Source organism: Pelophylax lessonae (genome assembly GCF_965119305.1).
Source record: "Pelophylax lessonae genome assembly, chromosome: 3".
NCBI lineage: Eukaryota > Metazoa > Chordata > Amphibia > Anura > Ranidae > Pelophylax > Pelophylax lessonae.
This window is the reverse complement of record NC_138770.1, coordinates 558,383,834-558,396,413: the sequence shown is the minus strand read 5'-3', so window position 1 is coordinate 558,396,413 and position 12,580 is coordinate 558,383,834. Positions and strand designations below refer to the sequence as shown.

The 12,580-nt window shown below is 42.6% G+C and overlaps 1 protein-coding gene across 4 annotated transcripts in view; it reads left to right on the top strand.

Annotated features, from left to right (window-relative positions):
* Window positions 1-12,580, top strand: part of LOC309549163 (sodium/calcium exchanger 1) — a 469,142-nt gene that overhangs the window by 45,813 nt on the left and 410,749 nt on the right. The window lies entirely within an intron of this gene.

Below are 12,580 nucleotides of genomic sequence, written 5' to 3'. Positions count from 1 at the left end.
ACAAGAGTCTAATTAAATCAGTTTTATCATGTTGGTTTAACTACAATACTAGCAAATCTTTTAAGGTTAGGCGGGGAAATGTTTTAAATTAAAATATACATTCAAAGGTAAAATTAAGTTCAACAAATGATGTTTAATTGCATTTTCATTTGGGAAAAATATATCTTGAAATGAACCACTGGAATATTCTTTAAGGGGGAAAGAACAGTTTACTCAAGTAAATTGTATAGTCTTTTTTTTTTTAATCCAACATACTGTGTATAAGTCAATGAAGTCATTTGTTTCTTTTATGCTGGACCTTTATTCCAGATTGAAGTTGAAGGATCCATCTTCAGAAGTCTCATGCAATAGAGCTTAGCATTTGACAGACCTTCAGCTTTTCATGAAATGCCAGGATCTTAGTAAGGAGGTTTCTTTGCTCTGTTTACTTTCAGCACTGAATTTTGTGCTCAGCGCTAGGCAAAGTCAGGGTTGTCAATGCCTCCCCCCCCCCACCCCTTTCATTATAATTACCCAATTTTCAGGAATTTAAGGGTTTGTTCACCCCAGGAGCATTGGGCAATTCAAGAACAAGGCATTTTGTCTTGTCCTTTAGCTTCAGTTCACATCAACATGCAGATGAATAAAATAGCTACATTTGTCCACAGTAGAAATAGTTCTAGTGCGCTATAAGGCTACATTTACATGTGGGCGCAGCGGATCACGGGCAGAATCACAGCGATTCTGCCCGCAATCCGGAAATCATTGCAAATCGCGGGACGCCTGTGCGATTCCTGTGATTTACAATGGCACCCCAAACGCTGTGCGATGTTGCCGCGATTTCCGCCTGCCGAATCGCGGTAACATCGCGCAAACAGAATCGCAGGACGCATGACGCCCAAAAAAGGTACAAGAGGTTCTTTTGTGCGTCATGCGGCCTGCGATTCTGTTTGCGCAATGTTACCGTGATTCGGCAGTTGGAAATCGCGGCAACATCGCACAGCGTTTTGGGGTGCCATTGCAAATCACGGGCATCGCACAGGCGTCCCGCGATTTGCAATGATTTCCAGATCGTGGGCAGAATTGCAGTGATTTTGCCCGTGATCCGCTGCGCCCACATGTGAACGTAGCCGTAAGCATCACAACTTGCTGCAACACATTAAAAAAAATTAGTTGGTTGGGGGAGAGGAAAAAAAAAAGGTACTGCAATGCATGTTAATAGTGAATTGCAGCACACTCAACTCCATTAAAGCCTATGGGGTTTATTTACCAAAGCTAGAAAGATGGAAAGAGCAAAATTAGTCACAATTCTGCAGAGAAACAAACCTACTTCCAGGTTTCATTGCTAAAGCTTAATTAAACAAGATGTGGTTAGAAGCTGATTGGTTTCTCTGCAGAATTGTGGCTACTTTTGCCCTCTCTAGCTTTAGTAAATAAACCCCTATGTGCCAATGTACACATAAGCTTTTAGCAGAGTTTAGGAGCTGCCGAGTTTAGGTGAGCTTTAACCTCCCTCTCCTAAACGAGGAAGAGTCACGTTGAGGATAGGAACGTTTTGACTGCTGGCCACGAGAAAAACGTGAAATGCGGCAAAAACGTGCCACGATTTTGCTGCGTTTTGCGTTTTCCCGCAGCCTCGGTAAATGTAGCCAAGTGTATATGAAGACTTAGAGTAAAATGAAATATTAACAACCCAAAATGCTTAATGCAGGTTAGTAGGGGAGCAAGTAATTAAGGGTGTTTTCACACTTGGTGCAATTGCCTGGTCCGAACCCGAGTTCGATTGCTCCCCCCTCCCCCTGCCCCCGATGGACTGTGTTCACATTTGATTTTTGTATCCGAACCACGGTACACTTGTGTCATCAAGCTGCAGCCGGCGCGTACTCATGTTGCTTGGCAACCGCTGTAAACGAGAAGGTGCCAAATGGATACAATTGCTTGCTTTGGTACGATTGCGTTCTCATCAGAAGCGAACCGTATTGGAGTTCACATGAACCGTACCCCAGACCACCCTTTTTAAGTGGACTCGGGTACGGTTCCCGGGTGCGCACCGAGTTCAAAGACAGTGTTCACATCATCAAAAAGAACAGAATTCTGACGTCAATCGAACCTGGGTGCGCACCAAAAGTGCTAGTGTGAAAACACCCTTAATCTACTTGTTCAAGGTCCAAAACTGAGCAGTTGTTATTGAGTTATCTTAAGCAGATTTTGATTGACCTCCAAGGTCGTATACAAATATGTCATTTTCTAACCTATGTAACCTAATGGGAGAAAAGTGACCCTTGATGTAAAGCTATATAAAAATTGATAGTTAAGCTGTGCCACATCCCTGGGATACAGCTACAAAAAGCAACAATTCCTCTGGTGTTGGGACTTTTAAGGCACTTTGATCATACAACATATGAGAATAATAGTTCTAAAAGAATATTTTTATTGATACATCATAGAATAAAAGACTACAAAAAACAGAGTACTGTATACATAATATGGACAGCGAACAAAAACACCAACTGTGAGAGATAGCGATGATATGCTGCAACTTTCTCCTCCTGATGCATTTCTGAGAATGAGTCTCTCCTTCATCAGAGGTGTGGGAGGTATCACTAATCTAAGATGTAAATACATAGGTCAGAACATATATATAATATAAACATATAACTTGGACAGGATTGTTGTCCGATTTCAAACTTACAATCAATCACGTGGCTTTACAGATGGACATTCAAAGTATTCACTAAAAACAAAGTCCAAGCAGTTCAAGTCTTTTTACTTGTTGCTCGACAGACAATGATATCAACTATGTTGAAGGTTGGGTGGTCGGGCAGAATTCTAAAACTTTGTTTTTAATGAGTACATTGAATGTCAATATGTAAGCCATGTGATTGATTGTAAGTTTGAAATCGGACAACAATTCTGCCCAAGTTATATATTTACAATATATATATATATATATGTTCTGACATATATGCCTTAGATTATTGATATCTCCAACACCCCTGATGAAGGAGAGACTCGTTCTCTGAAACACGTTGGGTGGAGAAAGTTACAGCATATCATAGTTATCTCTTACAGTTGGTGTTTTTGTAGCTGTCCATACCATGTATACATTGCTTTTTTGTAGTCTTTTATTCTATGATGTATCAATAAAAATATTATTTTAGAACTATTATTCTCATATGGTGTATGATCAAAGTGCCTTAAAAGTCCGAACACCAGGGGAATTGTTGCTTTGTGTACTTGATGTAAAGCTGGCCATACACAGAGTGAATTTCAGTGAGTTGCTGATGAACCAACCAAAACTCGCTCAGTGGATGGCCCTGTCAGCCGCCTCCTACCCAAAATCCCAAGACTGAAAAATTGAAGGAGCCAGGTGGAAAATTGGCAACTGAACAGCACGTGCATTTATCAGATGCAGGCACTGTTCACATAATTTCACAGCAGGCAGGGCTGCCTGGCAAAATATAATTGCTGCAGTGCAAGATTTGTTCATCCTTGAGGCTGAACAGAAAAAAATCGATGTGTGTATGGCTAGCTTTAAGGGAAAAATGCTCTAGGGCAGTGATGGCGAACCTTGGCACCCCAGATGTTTTGGAACTACATTTCCCATTACACTCAACTACACTGTACAGTGCATGAGCATCATGGGAAATATAGTTCCAAAACACCTGGGGTGCCCAGGTTCGCCATCACTGCCCCAAGGCATTCCTACAGTGCACTGGGGTGCTTTATAATGCAATAATTTGCTTTCTCGTTAGTTGCAGTGCCTGTATCTTGAACCACCTATGTGTCTAGTTCTTGATTATTAGGATCATACATCTCAGTGGTGTGTTCTATTTTCAGTAAAAACCTCTTTAGATATTTTTCCTTATACTGATTAGCTTCAGAATTGATTCATGTGTAGGTCATTTTTTCTGCAATTTTGCCGTCACCCTTCCATTTCCAGCACAAAGAAATATGACACTCTTTAAATATTTATTGAGCAGAAATGAGAGATAAAATGAGAGACATAGCCTAAAACAGTTCCTCCTAATTATATATTGGCACATTCAAGAATATGCTTATCTTGTATAGTGCATGGAAATAAACAGCTGTGGGGAATGCAGTCTATGTAGAGCTTTTATAGCATGTACACCTGGTAATGAATGTTTCATAGTGTAAAGAGGTAGGTATATCGCCGGGTTTGATCTTTTTGCTGACAGTGTGTCCTTTTGCCTATACAAACCATTTAGCACTTGGAAGTCATACACTAATTGTAAGCACCAGCAATGGGTTTCTGATTTCTTTCTTGTTAGGGAGCATATGCTGCCATGCTGTTGCTTAGAGCTGGAATCTGAAATATAATTATTTATCAAAAGCCATTCCTTACGCAATGGAAAAGGGAATTTTATATTCACAATATAGTGTAGTTAATGCTTAGCTTGATGTGTTTTGTTTGTCAGTGGAATTCATTGCAAAAACGACTTTGGGGTTTTTTTTTTGTTTTTTGAGGAACTCTGGTATAAGAATATATGAGGGTGCAAGCTAAAGTGGTTTGGAAAAGTGGAATACCAGCCAAAATGTGTTTGTTTTTGATAAGGTATTAAAGAGTTAGAACCTCTTAGCCTCTCTGCCAAGAGAACCACAGGGGCCATCAATGTTAAACTCTCCTCTGCCTTTTGCCTGCCTGCCATGTTGGCCTGATGGTTCCATTACTGGAGTCGCTGATCCAGAAAAAGAAAGTTAAGTATTGACTTCACTGTGAACACATTGTGTATGTGAGTCACTCAGGCTGAAAGGAAGTGTAGTCCTGTGCCCGCTGCTGTGAGTGCTGGCCGGGAAGAAACCCACCCACACTCCAGCCAATCAGCTTCTAACTTCAGCTTGTTCAATGAAGCTTTGTCTAAAAAAAACCTGGAAACTGATTGGCTTATATGCAGAGTTGCACTGGATTTTGCACTCTGCAGTTTTAGTATTTCAACCCCACTGACCTGGAACAAGCATGCAGCAAATAAAGTCTGAGTGAAGTCAACACCTAAGCGCTGAAGGTCCCGGGAGGTGCACATCAGAACAAGACCTGCTATGTGTGAACAAGCGGCAGTCTCAGCCTGGACCCCCACCAGGCCACATCCCCAACACATTTCACTTCCCATGAGTAAGCTCTAGGTGGGCAGAGTGCAATGCGTTTGGGGCCTGGTCGGTGGAGGTCAAGGCTGAGACTTCCACTTGTTCACACACAGTGGGTCTTGTTCTGATGTGAGGCTTCTGGGACCTTCAGCTCTTAAGTATTGACTTCATTTAGACTTAATTTGCTGCATGCTTGTTCCAGGTTAGTGGGGTTGAATTACTAAAACTGGAGAGTCGAAAATCCAGTGCAACTCTGCATATAAGTCAATCAGTTTCCAGGTTTTTTTGTCAAAGCCTAATTGTACAAGCTGATGTTAGAAGGTGATTGGCTATCACGCACAGCTGCACCATATTTTGCACTCTCCAGTTTTAGTATATCAGCCCCAGTGGCTATTGAAATAAGAGCCAAGAAACTAACATTTTGAGAATGTTGTCAGCAATGGCATCTTGCATATTTCTCCCATTTGAGGTTTTCTTTAGTCATTGAGACAGGAAGAGAAGGGAGATCACTCCAACGGAAATTACAGGAGTAGGAGTCGTTCAAAAGTTCCTTTATTGTTGCCTCTGACCCTTATTTGGAGATTTCCACTCACCTGTGAGTTGAGGCAGGAAACAAGAGCAATTCTCCCCAAAAGGGCAAACAGATAGCAATAAAAACCTAAACAGAGTCTAATCCTTTCTCAGTCTATCCAATTCTAAGACAAATAGTTTTTGCTGGTTTTCCATTTTAAAGTGGAATGCCAAGAAAACTTTTAATGGACGAGGAGTGTGATTGGAATCTGAGTTTTGTTATGGTGGATTAATTCAGAGTTTTTTTTTTTTGTATTATGTAAAGTATTATTTACAAGCCAAGACATTCCTTAGACTAACAGGGCTGCACTATGATAGGGGGACTCAGACCCTTTGCCTATATAGTCTTTAAAAAACTGTATCAATAGCATACCCCATGGCATGAAGAAATTTGAACTTTTTGGCCTATATTGTGCAGACAACACCATAATGTCTTGTAGAAGCTCACAAAGTTAAATGCAGGCCTCTGAATCATTATTATGGTATTGTGTAATGCAAACTGGATAAAGCAAGTAGTCATTACAAATTTGAGTATCACTAATTGATGCTGATTGCTGTTCATCTAATGCTTTCTGCCTTCTGGTTATATCATAAGTTGACCAGATGCAAGCATGGATTTGGCTATGATTCTAGGTAGTACTAGTGATGTGACCGAACTGTGTGCTGGCACCGATGATAGGGGAAGTGTAAATTTGACACTGTACCATTTAATTGGTGGGAGTTCCAATTAAATTGGGGGGTATGATGACAGTTCTCTGTGTTTTCATTATATTTCCCTGCGTACTGGTTTCCTCCTACTCTCTACAAACATGCTGGAAGCTTTATTGGCTTCTATCAAAATCAGCCCTAATATGTGTCCATAATTTGGCTATGCACATGTGTTATCACATTCTATATGCCAGCCCCAAGCTGAGCAATTGGGGGGAAGCTTTGAGGAATGACAGCTGATGACTTACCTAAACTAAATTGCCAAGAAAATTCTATCGAAAAGTGATAGTAAAGTTCTTTTTTTTGTTTAAAAATAACAAACATGTTATACTTACCTGCTCTATGCTGTAGTTTGATACAGAGCAGCCAAGATCCTCCTCTTCTGGGGTTCCTCGCTTATGCTCCTGGCCCCTCCCTCCTGCGGGGTGCCCCTATAGCAAGCCAAACTGAGTCACTGCTCTGTGTGTCCATGCAGATACAGAGCCACGGCTTAGCCCCACCCTCTCTCTCTCCTCATTGGCTCACTGACTTTGATTGACAGCAGCTGCCGCTGGGCTGCTGCACACAAATGTTTTTTTTTTTTATCTTAATGCATAAAATGCAGTAACATAACCTTCTGCCTTTAGAACCACTTTAAGCCTATCAGGCATCATGCCAGAGAGCTGGACCATAGAATTCCAGAGAATTAGATAAGACCAGGGTTTTTTTTTTTCCAGTAGGAACGTGGGGGAACGCAGTTCCGGCACCTCCAGTACTGAATGTATGCAAGGGGTGCTGGGTTGTCCTGAAGCTGGCTGCTGGGGGATCTATTTTGCACGTTGGGAGGGGGGGTCTTTTGTTGCTTTGGAAGTCTATTGTTATTGGTGGAGGATCTATTGTTGGTGGGGGTGGGTCTTATGTTTCTGGGGGGTTTATAGTTGCTGGGAGAGATCTACTGTTGAGAGAGTCCTCTGTTGATACTGGCTGTGGGGAGATTTATTGTTGCCGCTGGGGTCTATAGTTGCTGGGGCTCTATTGTTGTTCTGGGGTATTTATTGTTGCGGGTGGTCCTTTTTTTTTGTTGGAGGTGGGGGGAAATCTCTTGTTGATGGAGAGTCTATTATTGTTGCTGGTTGCAGGAGATCTTTTTTACTGCTTTTCTTGTTATCATAACAAATTCCATGCAAATTACTTGCCACAAAAAAGTTGTGCTTGGTTCTGTATTCTCTATAAAGGGCAGTACTGGTAATTGGGCAAGGGGTGGAACCAAGGAACGGTCCTCGGAGGTGGGTAGGGGAGAAAAGGAGTGACTCAGAAAGGGAGAGTTCTTGTCCCTATTCTTTGAAAAAAAAAGCCCTGGATAAGACTAAATATAGACATGCATAATACATGATGACAGTATGATGGCATCATTGCATGCATCTAACAATATTATAATTTTGTAGCAGAATGGGGGGCTGTAGCACACTATTGCTGTTTGCAGTGAGGCCTCTGATGACCTGCCTTTGGTGTAGCTGGTATAGCTCTGACAATGTGCAAAATAACAGTCCATTGCCTCGGTCTCAGAGACTGTGCTTTATCATTCCTTATGCGGCATTAGGAAATCATAAGGTCCGGGTCTGGTTTTGAACTTGCGGCCTCAATATTCTTGATAACAAAGAGTAGTTTTTCTTTCATCAGTATGTTTATAACTGCTGACAGAGAGCAGAAATCTGTAGGGCATCTAACAAATTGGTAAAAATTGGAGCCTTTCCCATCAGTCCGTAAACAGAGCTCAGTTACTGCAGCAATAAATGATTTGGCATCTTGTAGCAGGTGGATGGGGGATCATCCTGGAGCATCTGCAGTGGGCCGGTAGATGTTATCTGAAATGTTTCAACATAAATCCTTAATTGGGCGAACTGTCATGTAGACCTTGAATAATGGCAATGTCTACCCAGATGCTGACAGTTTTTCACAAGAGGACAAAGACTATTTGTTACATTCAAACTATTGAGGTTTGTTGCTTGCTCAGACCACACAAGACACAAAAGATATTATGAAGACAATATTGGCACACACTTGAAATGCCTCTACAGCGTTCCAGGCTTGTTTTTCGCCCTGATTTTTTTTTTTTTTTTTTTTTTGCTGCTAATAAATCTCTGTTCTAAAAATTCGGAACTGTTGCACAATTTATTTTCCATTACACCAAACAGTGATTTCTACATTCACATGAAGACCAACTAAAATTTTTCCAAAGTAAATCTAATAAACCTTTAAGGCAACTCAGTTTCTGTCATTTGCCTGTGATTATGCTGATTCTTTCATTATGATTCACTCATATTCGATATATAAATCCCAATTCTGGGAATTACAAAAAACGACCCTCGCAGTGAGCAGCCAACTCCCACTCCCCTCTCCTGCTCCCCTCTCCTGGACTGCAATACTAAATACTTACCTCCAATGGACGAGGATCCTCCATGCTCTCCTTTGCTGTTCTCACATACTGTCCAAGGCTATTGACCCTTACTGTACTTGATGACGTTATTGTGCCACTGGCCCAAAACATCTTATAGGAGTGGCGGCCTGGGGATTGGTAACACAGATGGAGAGAACCCGCCGGAGCAAGACTAGACTTAATGAGCATTTAACCTTTGGTTGCAGAGGGAAAATATTTTTTTTTGTAATTCTGGCTGGGCTTTAAAGGGATATTAAAGTCTTGTTTTTCTTTAACCACTTAAGCCCCGGAAGATTTTACCCCCTTCCTGACCAGGGCCTATTTACTATTTATTGACTTTAACGGACAATTGCGCGGTCGTTCGACACTGTACCTAAACGAATTTGACGTCCTTTTTTTCTCACAAACAGAGCTTTCTTTTGGTGGTATTTGATCACCTGTGCGATTTTTTGATCATGCGCTATAAACAAAAAAAAGAGCGTCAATTTTGCAAAAATAACAATATTTTTCAAATTTTTTTATATGAAATTCCCCCCAAAAAATGTAAAAATCAAAATTTTTTAACATTTTCGGCCAATTTGTTTTATGCTACATATGTTTGGTAAAAAAAATCGCAAAAAGTTATCGCGTTTACTAACAAAGGGAAAGATTTTTGTCATTTTTGTTGGTTTTTTTTTTAACGCATAATGGCGGCGATCTGCGATTTTTTTTGCGGTACTGCAACATTGCGGCGGACAGATCGGACCCTTGACTGACATTTTTGACACTTTTGGGGTTATCAGTGACATTACTACAGTAATCAGTGCTATAAATATGCACTGTTACTGTAAAATTACACTGGCAGTGAAGGGGTTAACTTTTTTGAGAGGGAGGGGTTATGTGTGTCCCTAGGGGCGTTATTCTAACTGTGATTGGATGTGGCTTGAGGTGTAGGAACAGTGATCAATGGTCCTACAGAGTAGAACCGTATGATCACTATTCCTACACAGGGGAGAATGACAGGCGGCTTGTTTACATTAGCCACCTGCCTTTCTCCCTCTCCACCGACGATCGCGAGTCCGCCGGTCACACGCGTGGGGGGGTCCGTGACCGCACGGGAGCGGGCGCGCGCTCGCTCCCGAGACCCTCACAGGCTAGCGACATAGACCTACGTCACTTTGCCTGTGAGGGGCTGACCGCCGCAGTAAATAGTCGTGCGGCGGTCGGCAAGCGGTTAAAATAACAAACATGTTATACTTACCTGCTCTGTGAAATAGTTTTGCACAGAGCAGCCCGGATACTCCTCTTTTAGTGTCCCACGCTGGCTCTCCTGGCCCCTCCCTCCTGCCGTGTGCCCCCACAGAAAGCAGCTTGCTGTGGGTGCACCCAAGCAGGCAAGCTCCCGACCTGCAGCTATTTGTGTCCATTCACACATGGAGCTGCAACTCGGCCCGGCTCCCTCTGTCTCCTGATTGGCTCGCTGGCTATAATTGACAGCAGCAGGAGCCAATGGCTCCTGCTGCTGCCAAAATCCAATCAGGAGTGCAGGTCCCCCGAGAGATAAGTTAAAAATAAGGGCTGCTTTTGCTGTTCTTTCTCTCAAAATGCTGGAGACCAGGCTGTATCAAGCTTGATTAGACAATTACTTTTGCACGCAAAAGTTCCCTTTAATGTGTAACAGAACCTTTATATTTTAATACAGGTATGCAGTCAGGTTGCATAAAAATTTAAAGAATAATTATATTTTTTAATATAAGAGATTTATGATTTTTAATGGTTTTGCGCTTTACTACTCTATGAAACTGCCTTGCACCAATAAAGACCTGGACCACTGCTCCTAAATGGCGCACAGTTATCTGGGCCTCCAGTGGTCCAACACCCCTTGAACAATGCTCTATTTAACAAAGCTTGAGGGTATTTGATTGGAGCATTGTGTAGGGGAGGTTTGACCACTGGAGACCTATCCTGTTGTACCTAAAATCAATTATTGGTTAACTCATCATATATTATATTGTTGGTCATTATACTCACTCATTATATTGGCGAATTCATCCAAGCTGTTGCATGCGCATAGAGCCTATGATCAGCTTCTGAAAGACAAATAAAGGCTGATGCAAAGAAGCATTAGTGTGTACAAAAGTATGTATGGCGATATACAGTCATTCACTTGTATGGCAGGCCCTACATGGCACATGCAGCTTAACAGGTGCATGAAAGCACCAGGAAGTTTACATTAAAGCGGAGTTCAACCCCCCCCCCCCTCCAAAAGTTTAAAGTCAATAGCTACATATACTGTAGCTGCTGACTTTTAATATTAGGACACTTACCTGTCCTGGAATCCAGTGATGTTGGCACCGCAGCTGATGTTTCCATCGGCTTACAGGTTCTGCCGCTGCCATTGCCGGTAAGGGAACCCGGCCTTGAAGCCTTGCGGCTTCACAGCCAGGTCCCTACTGGGCATACGTGAAGCGTGCTGCGCTCGGTAATTGGCCTGGAAGCAGAGGGAGGAGTAGGGGGCTGAACCTCCAACGTACCTCGCTGCGGCAAGGTCTGACCGAAGTGGGGACAAGGTACCTGTCAAAAATAGGAACCCGCTCTGGCCTTCCCCCTGAAAGGTGCCAAATGTGGAGACAAATAAGTGGAAGTTCCACTTTTGAGTGGAACTCCGCTTTAAGCCTAGTACACACTATTCATTTTTTTTTTCTTTCAACCCTGCAGGGCTAAACAAAAAAAAAAAGAACAGCTCAGGAGGAGCCGCAGTACTAACTATGCGATGTTAGCACAGCGATTTCCCCTGCTGTGCTATTGTGTTTTGACAGGGGGATGCTTCAGCCCCCCCTCACCACAACACTCAGAATGGCTGTCTTCTGTTGGACCGGCTGCAGTACACACATGCCAATAATCAGCCTGTTTCTATTGAATTTGCCATTGCCGTCTGACATTCGGCATGTGTGTACTAGGCTTTAGGCATAAAAAATGCCCTTTGAATGAACCCCAAAACATATATGAAGGCAGCATTTAAAAAGTAGGCTGTTAGATGCAAAGCACTAACATTTGTAGAATATGCTCCCTTACAAAAAATGCAGGCAAGAAACTATTTATTGGTCCATCCAACAGTCATGTTACTGTGGGGCTCAGTTTGTGAGGCCTGTTCTGTTTTGATGGGGGGGTATGTTTACATAGGAGATATCCAATCACCAGTCACATGACATTGATGCAGAGAACTTCTTCCTTTGATGTGTTCCACACAGCGTTCTCTACTGCTCTCCACACTCCTATATGCTGTTTGCTCAGTGCAACTGAGTAGGGAACTTTACAGCCATTGAGGACACAGGCTGACTACAGGATCGCCGTGCTTTAGCATGGCATCCTATACTTCCAACTAGCAAATGAATGACACAAACTGACCACGCTCACCTGGATTTCTTTCTGTGCTTAGCATTGTCAGAAGCGAAAGGCAGCCAAGGGGACTGGCAGGATCACCAGGTATTAAAGCGGAGTTCAGACCTCGGAAACTATTTTTCAATAAAAATACCCCCGGGACAGTCAGGGCTAGTACATTTCATAATGGATAGCCTCTGAACTGTCCCAGGTTGCACTTACCTTTTAGAAGAAATACTTACCTTGAAAATGTCTTGTCCAGCGCTGCCATCTCAGGTGTAGGCAGCTGAAGCCAGCGCGTCCTCTTTGGCGTCCTCTTCCATGTCCTCTTTGGTCCCACAATGCCCTGCACCAGCCCCGCTCGTCACTTCCAGGGCAGGCGCATCATCCCTGCACAGCTTCTGAGCATGGATCGGTTCACTGTGACAGCATTGACCAGTCACA